The 18,195-nt window shown below is 34.4% G+C and overlaps 1 long non-coding RNA gene across 1 annotated transcript in view; it reads left to right on the forward strand.

Moving 5' to 3' along the window:
* Positions 1-3,955, forward strand: part of LOC116963675 — a 43,213-nt gene extending 39,258 nt beyond the window's left edge. The window contains exon 3 of the long non-coding RNA XR_004408351.1: positions 3,859-3,955. This is a non-coding gene — a long non-coding RNA (uncharacterized LOC116963675). The remainder of the gene's footprint in view (positions 1-3,858) is intronic.
* The last annotated feature ends 14,240 nt before the right edge of the window (positions 3,956-18,195 follow it).

Consider the following 18,195-nt stretch of genomic DNA (forward strand, 5'->3'; position numbering starts at 1 on the left):
ATAATCAATTTTTATATATGTTAACATTGTAGGGTTTAGTTACTGAAACAGTATTTCACAAAAAAAAAAACCAAAAACAAACAAACAAAAAAAAACAACCAACCAACCAAAAAAAAAAAAAAAAAAAAAAAAAAAACATTAGGCAGTTATGTAGAGTCTCTTTGTCATATTTATGGAAGAAAAGTAGAAAAGGTGATAAAATTACCACTAGCTTACAGGGCTGTGACATTGGAGCAAGGGAGAAATTACAGTGTGTGTGGCTGTCTGAGGTAAGCATATTAGCTGCTGAATGTGTAAATTGCAAAAATAACTTAGAAGCCAAAAGTGAGAACAAATGAGCAAGCAAGTGATCTAATCTCTATTGAAACACATCACCCATGTGATTTGTGGGGTCCCTTGGAAACAAAGAAGCAGATGAAGCAGGAGGAGCATTTGTGGTATCAGCAATGGAGAAAAATCAATAACAGATACAGTCTGAGTGTCAGAAAAATAAAGGAGCTTTCCATTCCTCTCTGAAAAACTGACACATTTGAAGTAGGGGAAGCCTGGGGTCTCATTACAGTAGGAGATACTCTGAGCTCTGTTGGCTGCCCACATTGAATGCTTAGTTCCTGTCATATGTAGTTTTATGGCAGATAAAGCTTAACTATAATTTTTACCTTTTTGAGGTAATAGCCTCAAAAAAGAATGTCTATTTTGGAGAGAAAGATGTAAATGTAAAACAATGCCATTTGTGGAATAAATCAGAGATAGGAGACATGCTTGTTTTGTAGACACTGAGAAACGATGAAATACAGAAATAGTCTTATTTAGGACACAAACTGTTCTTCCTCACACCAGAGCAGCCGCTCCTGAAGTGCTGCTGCAATATGAGTTACAGAGTGTAATAAATTGGATTTCACAGTCTGCTAGAACTGCAGGCAGCCAGCGCTTTGAGCTGCAGGAAACCCTGCTCACAGACATAGGGCTTCTGAGCAGCTCCAAGGAATCCTGGTACGAGACCCAACCTGTCAGGAAACCTCCAGTTTCACTGAAGGAGGAAATATGGGAGAACCACAAATAAACCACTTCTTAAAAGATTTTGGTCTAGAAAGATGTCTCAATGTAAGCCAGGCAATCCACATGAGCATGGTTCTCTGTAAGAATATGAATCTGTTGGTTTTGTTGATCCTGAATAGGCTGGAGGCACTTGCATCTGACTCCTCTGTTGTTGTTTTAGGCAGTGGACAACAGTTGCATATTTGAACCCCGTACACAGTTGTTTTCTTCTATGTTTCCTCTCTACAAACCTAAAAGAAAATAACAGGTGGAGTGATAAGCTTTAAAAGATAACATTTGCCACGTAGTTATCTTTCAGCAATGTCTGAAATCGCTACACTTTTTCCATGTAATTGGAACCAGATAGGTCCGTGATAATTGATTGGGAAAATATTGACCGTCTAACTGTTTGTTGGTTTTTTTGTGTAGTTTTTTTTTTGTTTTTTTTTTTTTTTTTTTTTTCTTCTTTTATGTGGAAGACTCACAGGTTTACAGTGTGTTTCCAGTTAATGTTTTCCTGTTAAGACTAACAGGCTAAGCTTAAAACCTGAGCATCCAGGAAGTAGTATAACCAACAAAGCTGGTTAGTTGTAGAAGAAAGATATAGAAAGAAATAGGAATGGTACACTCAGGTGAAACACGGTGAAACAGAATCTGAGATTACTTACTGGAAGGGTCTCCAGGGATAAATAAATAAATAGATAGATAGATAAATAAATAAATAAATGTAGTGAGTGCTACATTTGTCTTAGCAACAGTCAAGTGGGTAGCAAGGCTGATGGATAAAACTACAAATAGCGGTAGGAACCAGGACAGACTGTTACCAGGACTGAAATAAACCCTCTGTACAGACTCAGAGATTCTTAAAAGGTATCTACTACTACTGAAGAAGTCAAATAAACTACTATCTTATGGAATGACAAAGAAAATTGGCTCACACTTTTAGAGAGCATATGGTGTTAAAATAATAACTTACTGAGCTTCACCACACTTGAATCTGCCATTTTTTGACCCAACCTTGAAGTGGAATAATATCTTTATAGTCAATGATACTGTAACTAAAGCAGATTACAGTCCTCGTTAACTCTATCTTGAAATCTGAGACTGTGTCCACTGTTGTTCTACTGTTTGCATTTTCACAGAACTTGTAAACTGTTGATATCTATAGGGATATGATTGCTTTCAGCATTATGTATAAACAGAGGTAAAATATGATCGCTGAAGATTTTGGGGTATTTTGCAGAATTTAGGGTTTAATATTTACACTACATTTGAACTCAGGAAAAAGCGTCCTTACGCAGTCACACCTTCTGGAAATATTAGAGCACTACAACCCACAATTCCCCCTTCCTCTGAGAGCCAGAAGAGCCATGACTTTTCAACACTGATTTTCTTTTGGCTGGGACAAGACAGAAGCCATTCCAGGTGCCCTGTAGCAGCTCTAGACCACTGCTGGCTTATGCTTAGATAACGAAACCTAAGAGAAAAAGTGACTCTCCGCTGCAGAAAATAAGAGTAGGCATTAAATTTTTCTCCACTGTTAACCAAACTGAAAACAAAGCAACTCTTTATAGCTGTATTTTTTCCCCACTATGACTAGCTTTTTGTGTCAGAACTTGTCCCACAGTTTGTGTGGTCACACAATTTCAGGGAACAGCTACCTGTGATACAGGAACACAATCCTGGTGTTTATTTTCTAATTAAACCTCTTTTTTATCTGGCCCCAAAGGTGCTTTCAGCACCTTTTTGGCAGGAAACTTTAATTACTGTGTCAATCATCAGCACAAATCCAAGATATGGTGTCGTGGTTTAACCCCAGTTAACAATTAAGAACCACACAGCCACTCTCTCACTCACTCCTCCCCCACCTCCCTGTGGAATAGGAGGAAGAATCAGGGGGGAAATGTAAAACTCATGGGTAGAGATAACAACAGCTTAATAACTAAAATAAACTATAAAAATAACAGCAATAATAATAATTGTAAAGAAAATGAATATAACAAATAAAACCCAAGAAAAGACAAGTGATGAATAAAGCAAATACTCACTGACCAATGCCTGAACAATAATCTACCCCTCCCAGGCAACTCCCCCCAATTTATATACCGAGAAAGACATTATATAGTGTGGAATATCCCTTTGACTAGTTAGGATCAGCTGTCCTGGCCATGGTCCCTCCCAGTTTCTTATGCACCTGCTCTCTGGCAGAGCATGGGAAACTGAAACGTTGTAGTAACACTGAAAAACATGTGCCCACATTTGTTGCTAATTATGCTAGATTATGATAGTTTAACAGTGATTGTTACTGAGACCCCAGAAACACCCGCAAACACGAAAGAGAGCTGCAATATTTCCTATCAGACTTTACATTCCAAGTTCACTGGCTTTGGGATGACTTCAGTGGATGTACTCATAAACAGTGTAAATCAGTTAAAAGCACCTGAGCTGTAAGACTGCAGTTGATAACCTTTTTTTCCTTTTCACTTTCCCATTAGTTCATGCCAGGTGCTTAGTGATAGAGGTCACAGCCATATTAGATCATCCCTTGTTTCCTGCATGCATTTTCTTGTCCTTCATCACAAAGTAAGCATTTGATGAAGCTAATAATGTTGCAGATAATGTACTGATGATTCTTGAGAAGATAATTAAAAGAATGGTACAATGACTTTTACAGTTCAAGGAATAGATGCACTGATAATGTTATAAATCAAATCACCACTTGGCAAGCAATTGTAAAATGCTGAAACATTACATGAGCAGGTATTTAATATGTGTGCACTCAGAATATCTGAGGCAAACTGAATTCTGTTTTTATTACAGTTATGGGAAATAAAAGGTACTTTTTGAGACAAGAAAAAAAATTCACAATGACGTGAGTGGAAATCCCCCCTCTCCATAAACATGAGAACAATGGGAGAAAAAAAGGTAGGATACTCCGAGCTTTTTTTTGTTTGCCTGAGTGCTGTTACTGCTTTACTTCAACTGTTTTTTTAAAATCTTTTCTTTGTTTGTTGCAGTTACACTGGATGCAACATCTCTGAATCCATATGCTTCAAAGGCAATGCAGGCATGATATGGATGCAGAAGGAATGTTATATATCTTCATCTTCAAATTTAAGTTACTACTTAGGCTACACAGAACGAAGTCCTAGTGGACTAGGTGAGGTAATGTTGAAAAGGAGTTCCCAGGGTTGTGAAGTCAAGGCCCTGTTATTGCCCATATACCCATGCAATAGGTTATAGTTTGCTGAGAAAAATCATTATTATTATTACAAAACTCTATAAACTCATTTGTTTATATGGATGATATAAATGTAAAGTAAAATGATCTAAAAATTGCAGCTGCTTTAACAAATACCTATCATGAAATAGGTGATAAAATCTTTCCTTTTTTTTTTTTTTTTTTTTTTTTTTCTTCCAGAGAGTGCTACTGAAACTTAGTAGAAGAGCTTTTTCAATGGGCCATCTACTATACGTTAGATCAGATGGAAATTTGTATTTCTCATGGTATTTTGAATCCCAAGTATGGAACTCATACTTAACTACGTTGTAGACACATTTAAGTCTTAATTAACATACACTTCTGAAGCATTTGTCTATAAATAAGAGTGTGATAAAATAAGTGAAAAACACTTTTAATATAATTTACTCTTATATTTAACTTACATAATTGGAAGAAATACACAATGTAATAACAATATTGATATTGTTTACACATGTGAATACACATATTTAGGAACTAAATTTCAATCCAATCTGAAAATATTAATACAGTATGAGCTTTTAGTGGGCCAATCCATATATTATATCTTCCACAGAATGCCATTTTCAGTAATGGACACTAATAGGGGCTTGGGAAAGTGTCAGAAAAGAGCACAGTGATTGCCTACCTGGTATATCCCACTGGTTTATCAGTTGCTTGGTTTATGGAAGGCAGCTGAAGATCTGGTATTAGATATCATCTAAAATGTAGACCAATAAAGCCCTCATAAATAAAAATAAAATAAAAAAGAAATAAAAAGCAAAACCATACTATTTTGACAATATTGTGGATAAAATCAAATGGTTAGGAAAATATGCATGAGATCACTTTTTCACTGATACCAGCATTTGTAAATATATCATATATATCATACAGATTGTCTGGTAGATGTATGGTGGTTAAGTATTTGCAGTCCCTGCCATAGTAAGGGTAATTGCAGTTCATTAGCAGTCAGTCATTACTACAATAAGGCAGGCTTAAAAGAAAAATGCAGATTCTGTTACATAAGAAATCTGTTGTTCTCCAGAAACAATCATGTTGCATTTATGAGATGAAGATGAACAAAAGATTTCTTGAGACAGAAAACAGTTCGGATATCATTTTGTAGTCACAAACTACCTTGCAGTCGTGAGGAAAAAAAGAAGAAAATAAAAAATCCAAACAATATAGGTTCAATTACTTATACTGTTCTGTTAAGGTATAGCAAATCCTGGAGAAAAGTGTTGGAAGTTATTCTTCTGAAGAGAGTGAAATGTGATCATCCTCCTCTAGTGTATATCAAATTTACAAGCTGCTGGAGAGAGAAATACTGACACAGGACTGTCCAAAACTATCATTCAGTAGAGATTTTCTGAAAATGAATAAAGAGAATTAAGAGAATGCCACATATCTAAAGGAAGAAATTGAAATGAATGTGTTTAAACAATTTCTTGAAAGTGTGAATTTTCAAAGCAGGCACCTTTCCTGGTACAATCTGATTTCACTGTCAACACACTTCTAAGTGGCTTAAAATATATTGCCCTTTCCATAAGACTAAGAAGTCCCTGAAGGATTATGAAAATCTGAATTCTATTTCTTCTGACCAAATGTTGGAGGAACAGGAGGTGGGCAAAAGTCAAAATCCTAGATGTGACATTTATATCTTGACACTTGTTTTGTGAATGGCTCTAGGAGCTAAATCTAATCCTGAATGTTTTATCTCTCCATTTTAGGACGAATTGAAACATATTTAAATTTGGAATGGAAATGTTCTTAGATTAATAAAAATTCCTTATCATCATTACTAGCCAGATAGCATAAGATAGATTGTTATTTTTCAGTTAAAAATTCAGAGTGGAGAGTAAGTTCCTCTAGAACATATTCCTCCTGTATGTAGATCAGGAGTTGCACCAGGGACATAGGGAAAACTTTAGTTACACTTATAGAAACCAAAAGCAAATAAGAAGTTAAATCTTGATAATGATATTTAATTTTTCCTGATAAAAAAAAACTTTTATTTTTTCTATAAAAAACAAACAATATCAACCTAAATTCTGATGCTTCAGAAGCAAACTCTGTGAAACTTTGAGACCATCTCTGAAGTGTAAGGTATTGTATCTGAAAGTCTGAGAACACAATACATGAAAGAGTTGTGGGAATTGTTTGGCCTTTTTAATGGCTACATGAATATTTCGTCCATTGGAAATCAGTATGAGTCTGCTGTTAACTTCTACAGGACCACATATTTCAATCACATATCAGAAATCCTTGCCTTACTGTGCTATTGTCTGAGTGGCTGTTTTGTTCCTGTCTTGCCCTGGCTTTCAGGGATTAACTAATGTAAGCACCATGCACAGCCATACAAAATCATTTAAATTATGTATAATTTTCTTCCACATGTCTTAATTTACTATGTTCACTTTTATTCAGTTAAACACAGAAACTAAAACTTTAACACATCTGCATATTGCCAATTTATCATTATAGATGATAAAATGCTGCTGGGGAGCTTTCTTACATCCTTTCCCTGGGATTTCCTGATCTAAAACTCTTGTGGTACATTGATTCGATGCACATCTTCCTGATGTGTGAATTTGACACACTTTTAAATCTCTGTTTTCGTTATATACGGACTGAGCTTTGATAACCCTGGACTAATTGTGGGTGTATCGAGTTGACTTCACCCCTAGTGTGTGCTTGGGATGATCATAACCTTGAGAGAAGCCCACCTCAAAACTACTTTGGCACAGGGAACTCTCTCATGCTGTGTTGACCATGGCACAGGCTGCCCAAAGCAGGAGAACCTGCATGACACCTTCAGCAGGGACAACTTTCTTCTCTGTACTGCCTGTGGTGCAGGCAGACGACGCAGTTACCTGGGTCACCTTTGGATGGTAAATGCAACTAGTCGTAGCATACCGGCCTCCTGCTGTGAAGCTCTCTGAAGGTGAGGAAGCGATGCTGCATTTGTCTTCCATGCGTCATTCGGAAGTGAATAATGGTAGCCCCTTCAGTGAAGGTTATCTGATGCAATCCTTACAGAAAACACCCTCAGTGATATGAGGAGAAACCTGTAAGAGGTTTTCACTTTGTGCTGAATTTTAGTCCCTATGTCCTCACAAAGTTTTTATGAGATATGTTTCTAATTTGAGAATAAGTATTCAAGGAGTAGATGAGGAGAGACTAAAAGTAGGTAATGAGATCATAAATGGCAGTGGTCACTTTGACATGACATATGAGCAGGAGCCACAGACTCTTTCTGTATTGCTACCATCTGTCTCTATGGTCACTTGGAGAGTATGTTTTCCCTTTTAAATCTTCCTTAAGGTAAATAGGGACGTTTTGGGAAAGATAGGAAAAAATCTTTATCCCCAAATTCCTTTATTCCTTGCCCCTTTGATCCTGCCTGATTCATCTATCGATTTCTTCAGAGACATTTGGTTAGTAAAATGACTTTTATGACACTTATCCAACACATGCAAAGAAAGAATAAACAGCAAAAGGGAGCTGAGGGTACAATTTCTTCTCTGTTCCTTGCCTTGTGCTGGAGTGAGCTGCTAGATTCTGAAGTTCTTTGATGATATTCAGATTTGTACCAAGGATTGGCCTCTCACCTATACATCTAAAGAGCATTTCTGAATTCTAACCACAACTTCTACATTTCAGCAAATGCTTATCCTTGTGGAATACCTGAAATGTAGAAGATGCAAGACTACTGCCTGCTTTGATTCTGACATTGCTCTGTTATCAATTCCAAGTGTTTCTTTTTGAGTGTTTTGTTTCCTTTGCTTTTAGAAGTGAAATGTGAGAAGCATTTGGGATTTTTTTTCTGTCTTAGGATGTAAACTCTCACTCAAAACTTTGAGAGAATTGTTGTCAAGCTGTAGCTAAGTTACACTCCACAGTCTGATGTAATAATCCTCTCTATATCCACAGCTGACATTTGTACAGGCATGAAATTTACCATCTCGTGCACCTGATAACTTTCTTTGTCTACAATATCATGGCTCTAGGAAAAGGATTAATTTCCTGCTTTTCCTGTGTATCTTCTCTGTGGTTTTGATTATATGACATCCTTCTCTTCATTATGTATTTTATCTACCAAGCATAATAGAATAGGATTTCCATTTTACTACATATATTATTAGAGTATGTAGTTATAGGACCAAAAGTACTACTATGATACAAATCACAATTACAATAATAATATCCCCAGTAGAGCTCATAAATGACAAGTTACTAATTGTTTAAATGAAATAGAGACCTGACATTAAACATATAATCAAGTTTATTAAATATCTTTTATTCTTAGACCACCATAGACTGAAATCAAACATGATGCGCCATGTTAAAATAATTCTCTAAAAACATAGCTTTTTCAGAGCTTCTTAATCTGTCCCCTTATTGTCGTCACCAGAAAATCCCACTGCCAGAACAATAATTGTCCCCAGAACAACAGATTAGAACTTTTATTAGAGAATTAGGAAGAGTGTGAGGATTACACAAGGAACTAAAGCATATATATCTATAAAAATAATCCTTTTATGGAACAACATTATAAATGAATATTGCCAAAAATACATGGAACTTATTCAGCTTCTGTTAAAAAAAAGAAGTTAAACTAGGCATAAAAGCCCTATTAAAAAAAAATTTACAAAGACCTACTTTAAATCCTATTACTAGATATCAAATCCAGACTAATAATGTAAATGACTTCCATGTCATTTTATATCCAAGATGTTTATTTTTTGTTTCCTATTCTAAGCTTCTGAGAATTTATTTATTTTTTTTTATTCATGTGATTGCTTCAGCATTTTATAGCCATTAATTTAAAAGTCTGGGGTTTTTTTCTTGTTGATAGAGAATGCTATATTGACTCAATCCCAGAATAAAAACTGCCATATAAGCAAAGAAATGCCATATATGGTCAGTGTTTGTCCATCTCTCTTGAAATAAGTTAAATGTCATAGTGGATTGGCTGGCAACATCATGAGACTACTAACAGAAAAATGTATGCAGGACAGAACAAATTCATTCACCTAGGTTAGATTCTCTGCATAATCATTGTGGCATTTTTACAGTCAAAGACAAAAGAGAGAATAAGTAATAACTCTGTGCTAACTGTTATCTGAGCCAACATCCTTATCTGAGGCAGGCATTTCTGTCAAGTTTTCCTTCAGAAGAGGAGCCTTGTTCAGTGACTGCACAGTCTTCAGGTTGCAAGATGGTTACTTCTGACCTCAGTGCTCGTGTTTTCTTACAATGTCAAAATTCTTAATCCTTTTTCTAACTCTTGTTAATAAATATATATTTTTTTTTTCAATACTTGATTCAAATAATTATTTATCTTCAGTTTGAGGATATATAAAAAGTAGGTTTGTTTTTTGTTTGGTCATTTTACAAGCCACTTAGTTTTGTTGTAAGTCCAGATAGATTCATACTAATAGAATAGGGAGGGCAAGGCCACAGGTACAAGCCATGGCAAGTGATCATAATATATGCTAATCATTAGAAAAATCACATGAGAAAGTTTTGGTCCATGCCAGTCAGTGTGTTCAAATACAATACCCAGGTAGGGACTGGATGTAGTTTATTCAGTTGCTTAATAAAATGCCATTCTGGCTAATAACCTTCTCTAGTGACACTTTGATTTTTGTCTGAAAGGCATGAGTAAGGAATTATGGACAACATATCCTTCTGTTCTAAGTCCATTTGATACCTGAAAAAAAATCAGTTGTAATATCCTTCAGGATGCTAAAACTTGTGCCAGAAAACCTCTTCAGAAAAAAGCTCTGTACCAGTCATCTTTAGATTTTACTTCAGCCACCTTTGAATTTCAGTAACAATTTTATATCATATTTGAAACTCCACTAACTAAATTCCACTAACTTGCTCATATCCTAAAATAGCACCTCAGATGTCATTTCAAATTAATTTTTAGTGTCCATTTCTGTTTAATGTCTAAAAAAGTATTTTGAAACATTTTTTGTTATGAAAATCGCTACCTGATATATGCCTGGGAAAAAGGGATCTGTACTGAGAATTGTTTCTGAGTGAAAAAATTTTTTGAGGTTTTTATTGAAAACATTCCCATACATTGGGGTGCACATCATAATAATGTATGTTTACGAAGCACATTCATCAGATGCACTAAAGTCTTACCTTGTCTTTCATAGCAGACTGAACCTGATCCTGACTCTGAACGCTTCCAGATATTAATATGGAATCCAAATGGAAATCCAGCCTTCTAGTTTCATTGTATTATTGTTTAATTTGGGGACTTGTATTGAATTTATACCCAGCTAGCTTTAAAGTTCTATGTAAAAATGATTTCATTTAATTTCAGGTCTTTTTTCACAGTTTTGATAAAATGTCAATAGACAAAAATGAAAGTCAATGTTTTTTGTTTAGAGATGTTCAAAACTATGCTACTTCAGTTCTTGGGTGTTCACCTGAATTTCACATCACAGCCTGAAACTCAAAAATCTAAAAGTCAAAACAAAATCAGAAAAAAAAAAATTTCTAAATTGGGACTGTAACTTATGAAATCTCGTGCAATAAGTAGCCTGAGAAAGACAAGATTCTTAATATGAAAACGTCACTGTGCAATACTAAACAGTTAACTCCAATGTTTTTCATACAGGCAACTCAGCCTGCTTCACCCCATGAAAAACAATGAGCACAAAAATTTTTAAACCATTTTTAAGGAATACAACAAAAAGTTATTAAACCCGTTTACAGTGAAACGTAAAGAATTAAGCAGAGATTTCACTCCATTCCTTTTTCCATTCACTGGTATATTTTTGTAAAAAATCTTTACCCTGTTTGACTGTCTTATAGATGGTATTAATGTCAGTAATTGTTATCCTTTCTTGGAAAGAGACATTTGCAGAGAAGGGCTTGAGCAGTTGTTCTTGTTGGAATTCAATCCTATTTCCTGAAAATAAACAAAGAAATTAAGGCAAAAAGAGTGGGGAAAAAAGAGAATGAAAAAAAAATAAAAGGAAAAACAGCTTCAGCTTTTGTTCTTGATTCTTACGTACATGATTGCTGCTAGAAAAAAAAAAAAAAAAAAAAAAAGGCATAAAATTAGGTTTTATCATCTACTTCAAGATCTGAAAAACTTGTGTCAATGTCACAGCATTTGAGGCATTTCTTTCAACTTCTTTTTCGGTCACAGGCTCACAGCAGTGCTGGAAAAAATCTGTCATGGCTGGCAAATTCAGACTGTTTTCAAACAGAAAGCAGGAAACAGATAGGAAAGGAACAACTGAATGGAGAAGAAAAAAAAAAAAAAAAAAGAGAGAAATTAGAATGAATTAGAATGGATGTAAATTATAAAAATTAAAAAAAAAAAAAAAAAAAAAAACAAAAAACACAAAAAAAAACCCAGACCAAAAACAACCCTGAAATAGTAATTCCAATGACAATGTCCAGAAAAACACTGAGGATTTAACCAATGTAAGTACAGGTGTCCTAATCCTTTGTTTCTCTTTCATCTTATTTCTAAATATTGAGGTGGTGGAGGCTCATGATATTTGGGGACAACTGTTGTGATGACAGGAGGCAATGGCAGGAAGGAACTGGCATGTACATGGCAAAGTGGTACAACCCTAATTGTGTACTAATTCTCTCCAAATCAGTCAATTGTGGGTTGTCAGAGGATTTAAAGAATAGTCTAATCTTCTATATTTGTTTATAATTAAATTCTAAACATTAGACTACCTAATTTTGTCCACTGTTTTCTGGTTCTCTCTTATTTTCTCTTATTTAACAATATTGGCCACTATAAATTATTCCTGGAACTATGAGTCATTAGATTAATTCAGTGTTTTAGGGAGTCCAATAATTTTTGTTTTTTCAAAAACAGCATGATGGTGAAGACTGATTTTTATATTTTACCTTGAGCAATTTAGAATACAGACCTAAGAGAGCTGAAATTAGGACAAGTCCTTCACTTTCAAAGTATTTTACACTGAATAAGACACAGATTGTTCTTTGGTCCTAGGAACTGAAAACTGGTCAATTTCTCCTGAAATTTATGTTTTATTAAGAATTTTTGTACATCTGTAGTCACCAATTTCAAAAAGGATGTGTCTGCTCACTGCAGTAAGGGAATAAATCATGAATGTATCATTGACTATGACAATACAGTCACTAATATAGATCGTTATTGCAATATATTTTGTCATGCTGGTAAAGTCCTGTATATGTCCAATACAGAATAATAATAATAAAAAAATAATAATTTCCCCAAAACTGCGAGTGTTTTCGGGACCTAAAGGCAAAGTAATTACAGGGGGTATAGGTCACTTGGCGTTTTTTTATTTTTTTCTAATAAGCATATGTTACTAGTTAATGGCAGCTAAAAACCTACACTATATTGTTGCAGGCACTATTCTTTAAATTATTTTCTATCAATGAAATCACAGAAGCCTAACATGAAAGCATTCTTCAGAGAACCTAAGGATGAATGTCATGAATCTAAGGAAGCCACTAAAAAGGCAAGAAATTGAATACTGTCTATTCTTAACTCATCCCAACCATAAATGGAGGAAGTTACTGGTAACACGATACCTCCAGTTCTAAACAATATTTATTTTATCATTATGCCATATCACAACTCCTAATGAAACCTAGGATAAAACTGTAATGTGAAGTCTACCTCCTTAAATGGTTCACAATCTGAATGAAAACCTGCTTTATAAACACAAGCTGAATGTGCCAGAAAGGTATAAGTTTCCTGCTGGAGTACTGCTGATTTGGTGGAAAATTGTTTCAAAGAATGAGCTAAAATGAATATGTTCAAAGCAATCTAAGATGCAAATGTAATGCATTGCTCCAGGATCCCTCTACTTGTTTTTCACATGAAAGTTCACTGAACTGTACTGAGTGGTAGTCAGAAAATGAACAGATCTATTTTAACTTCAAGCAGATCTCAACAGCTGCAACTGGCAAAAAGATGATTCTTAGCAGTTGGAGATGACATCCTCTGCTTCAGTAAAGCAGAAAGGATTTGGAAAGTAAAAGTAGACCTCACTCTATGTATCGGACATGTAAATGGAAGTAATGGGGAAAGATTTAATCTAGAAGAAATGCTAAAAAGAATGACTTGCAATAAAACTTTTCAGGTTAGTGCTGAAAAATAAAATAAATTTAAAACACAGAACTTGTGACTTTAAAGCACAGAATATCATTGATCCCCCATTGAAACAGCAACCAAAAAAAAAAAAAAAAATTAAATGCAGACATTTTCTCATTAACAGAACAATAATGAAATGGTCATATTATGCTTCCATTTTGAAATAGATTCTTATATATTTACATATTTTCAACAGTACTTATGAACCTGGTGTAAACAGTAATTGAATATAGTACTAGTTAATGTATGTAAAGACTTAAATACGTATCTCATAAAACACACATCCTAGTGAAAATATATCACTTTCAACAACTACTCTATATGACTCCAATTATATTGGAAATACAACCTCATTTCATTGACACTATTAGGATATATTATCAGTGTTTCTTAAAAATCTCCATTTGGAATATTATAAAGTCATAATCTTTTCATTTTATATCAGCTTGTAATCAAATAATAGGCAGTTAGGTCAATCTTGTTCACAGTATGAGTCACAAAAATAACAAAGGACTGGTTTTATAATTATGAAGGAGAAAATCATCAACAAAGGTGGAATATCTGTCTTATCAGAGCTTTGTGATGTAGTTTGCTCATACCCTGGAACTGAATAAAAGAGATATTTAAAAAGCTACAGAAGAATGAGGTCTTGCAATAAGACTAGAGTAAAAGTTATAAGAGAAAGGATCAGCTACTTCACCTGGAAGATTTTGCCTGATTTTTTTACACTTTGTTTTAGAGCATGATGACTTCACTGGACCTTCAGCTTTTCATTGTGCATTCCAGGTAGGAAAAGTAACTTAATTGTGCATGCTAGCAACAACACCTGGTCTGAACACTTGTGATATATGTCTTTATAGGTACAGCAGGTATTATATATGGTGTTTCACCTTCAACTTAATAACGTGTTTCTAAATTCCATTGAAAAATCTTGTTCTAACTTGAGAGAAAGGAATACAGTCTTCTCTTACATATCGCTTTCTGAGCATTTTTTTTTTTCTTGAAAATATTCAGGCAAGCAGGGTTTTACAGTAGGTAAGTGAAATACTGTTTGCTTTACAAGGGTGGGGGAACTTGTCCCACAGAGACAATTAAATGAGCCAGACAAGGATCTGGCTGTCATCTTTACAGATAGGACAACATATAAACTCTCACATTTAATTGGTGTGAATGTGACAAGAGAAAACTGAACATAAGGTCTCTAGACAGCCAATAAATCTGGCTTCTGTCTTTCTCCCTCAATCAAAGACAGAAACTGGCTATTTTTATGTCTTTGGTTAACGTACAATTTTTTGTGTGTGTGCAAAAGAGAGCAGGAAAGAAAGGGTTTGACTGGACAAAAATTCCATAAGCTTGCTTGTATTCCTCTAATGCATATAATGTTCTCCCAATCCGATGTCCTGAATGGATCCAAACTGCTGTGATTTTTGTTTGATTTTTAAAGTCTTCTCCTCTTTGTTAATTATAAATCAAACAAGCCAGAAATGTATATTTCTACAGACATTTCATCATTCATTTTTTCTCTTGTGTTAGGCTAGGCACTGTACATCTGTATGATAATATCTAGTCTCTAAAGGAGGAAAGCATGCACAGAGTATAAGGGGAAATAAGGGCACATGCCCAAAGAACAACTTGTCCAAGGTCAATGAGTGGTTGTTATTGATGGAGAAAGAAATAAATCCCATCTGCCTTATGTTCCAGGTGAGAACCAGGACATTGAATGTATCACTTCTATGTCTGATAAGGCCATGATAAAATTTGAGGAAGCTTGGGATCAGAAGAAATGCTGAATTTTTGTTTGTTTCCATGGCTTTGTCTCTCAGCCTTTTCTAAACATCTCATACTAATAACATTCATGACTAAGAAATGCCTGTTTGGTCAATTTCTGTTGATTTACAGCCTGCCTGCTCCTATGGTGTCCCAAGATGGTGTGTCATATTCCATGTGTGTAGAGTAGCCTATATGGGATATCTTCGATGGACACCACAAGACTTGCTTCTGTCAGCAAGGGTGACCTCTTCAGTAGTCAATGTAGAGTGGGGTAAGGGATAGAAAAATCAGGGTCACCAACACCATCACAGGAAATAAAATAAATCATCCATAGAAGTAATACTTCAAGTAATACATCATATAATACTCTATAGAAATCTATAATAAAGCTATCCTCAGTAAGTTTGGCTTTTTCCCTCTCATCCTGAGTCACACCAGCTGAAACATTTGGGTGAAGAGTCTGTAGTTTAGTGCTAATATAGAAATTGAAGCAAACTTTCTTCAGTTCTTCACTTTGAGCTTGCTTTCCTAACTTCAGACTTTAGTGTCCTTACATTCAGATTTCTCATTTCTTCTCATGGGATGAAATGCCAATGGAAGGAAATGGAAATGGAGGAAATGGAAATCGGGACTTACTATGGTGATAAGACAGAGATCAGAGAAGTTTCTGTTCAGGATGATGTTAAATTTTTCTAGCAGAATGACTTGAATGCGCCTAGATTTCTGGATACCTGTATTTTAAATATTTCAAAATAAAAAAAAGTCAGTAATTCATAAGGAATAGATGCAATTTCTGTTAATCTTCCATTAATTACTTAGGCATGCAACCTTCATTTAAAGTGTTTCTGACAATCTTTTCTGTGAGCTAAACAGTACATTTAAAAAATGAGCCTTGAACAAACATGATGATTTTCATAATATTCTTTTATTCTATATGAACTCCTAATTCATGGGATGAATGGGAAGCTTTGTAATGTTTAAAATCATTATGTGAAGTAATAACTGTGAATACATGCTAATATTTTCCAATTTGATATTCATATCTGCAGCTACCATTCAATAAATACAGAAACTAGAAGGCAGAACTTAATTCAAACTAGTAATTGAGCAAACAGAAATACTGCTTTTCTTAACTTGATCTTTGACTTAATATTTTTCTTTTCTTAATCTTTGACTTAACTCTTTCACCACTAAAAAGAATTTCAAACTAAATACTAGTCATATATTGTAGTAAGTACACATTAATCTATTTTTCCTTTGCTATCCAGCTAGCATAGAGGTCACTTGACACTATAACTTCTGTAGCCTTGCAACCCTACTTCGATTGTTCAGATCCTGGATAACCATGCAATAAGAGATGTAAAAATTGCTTCTTGCTATGGATGGACCAAAAACTTTAGTCCTTGAATACTCCTTGGAATAATGAATGTTCTTGTGTTTCTGGGTGTTATGGAATGGAATTCTTATGGAATACTGACACATACTTAAAATTTGGTTATCCTTGGAAATGGCAAAAAAAAAAAAATGGAATTTTTACTCACACAGTCTCATGACTTTAAATCAACACCCTCTTATCACATCTGCAGTCTCCTGCAAGATTGAAATTGCCAGTAAAACATGAACAGAGGATGTTCAGTATAAATGAAAAACAAAAAATAAACAAAAATATTCAAATATTTCTCATCAGGAGGATGAGTGAAACTAGACATTTGACCTAAGTTTCCTAGAATAGAAGGAAAAATTAAAGGAAGAAAATGAGGTAAAAAGTAGAACAAACAAACAATCTAACAAGCAGTGCTTCAACCCAGTGCTATCAAAGAGCCTGAGAAACAAGAAGGAATAAACTGATATGATTTATACAGTTAATATTTTTCCATGGATAAGGTATTCTGTGACAGCATGTGCATTATCAATAAACAGAAAAGTATTTAAAATCCATATTACCTTCACTTCAAAGGGAGCATAGTTATGAGGTCTCACACTATAAAGGTACTTTGGATTTTCAAGTACTTCTTTTAGCATTTATCATTTCTGTCAGTCTTCAGCTTGTTTATTTATTGATTGCGCATACACTTGGTAATAAGAGATGATTTTGCCAGTATAAATTAATAAGACTTTACTGCTTTTTCTTCCACATTATGTTTGTATTTTAACTATGATTCAGATTTAGTTATTTTTTTTATTATCTTTATATTGGTTCTTATAACACTTTATTAAATAAAAAAAAAAGAAGAGTAAGATAAAGAACGGACAGTTGAAAAATCCTTATGAATGGTTTGGCCTTGACATTCTGCTAAGCTCAACATCTATTAAAGATACAAATTTTGTATTAAAAGCTGTTAAGAAAGCTTTACACTCCAAGAAATTAAATTGCAACAAGGATATCTTATAGCTGAGGTACTGTTTCTGCAAGATAAAATGGATGTAGTGCAAAAATAAAGCAAAAGCATTCCAAGAGGAAAAACTTTTTTTTTTTTATTTTATTCCATCTTTCCATGCTCCATCAAAAAGTAAAATTGACATGCACTTTGGTAATTATATTTTTGAAAGTTAGATTTACTTCAATAGAATCAACCTTTACAAAGAAAAGCTAGTTAGAAACAACAGATACATTCTTAATTATAATAGTTTTATTTGGTCACTGTATAATATCAGCTTTTCAGTAAGGACTTTGTGTTATAAGAAAAAAGCTGGAGGATGAAAAGGTAATAACATACCTTTGCGGGATGGTAGGTCATTAAATTAGTCTCTCCTAGAAGCTAACCTCCTTGCACCATTAGTACACTATTTCCAGTTCATGTCACTTTGTTCTGAGTTTTGTGAGGTGGATCTCACTGAAACATAACTTTCTTATTCATTGGGACTCAGAGTCATGGAGAATGGTTTTGAAGACAGATTAAATCTCAGAACTAGAATTGTCAAAAACCCAAAGAGCCATGTACTCTGGATGTTTGGTGAGATGTAGATTCCAGCTCATGATATAAAATGTAAATTTCAGCCTATT

Source organism: Tyto alba, unplaced genomic scaffold (genome assembly GCF_018691265.1).
Source record: "Tyto alba isolate M040663 unplaced genomic scaffold, T.alba_DEE_v4.0 Super-Scaffold_27, whole genome shotgun sequence".
NCBI classification, from domain to species: domain Eukaryota; kingdom Metazoa; phylum Chordata; class Aves; order Strigiformes; family Tytonidae; genus Tyto; species Tyto alba.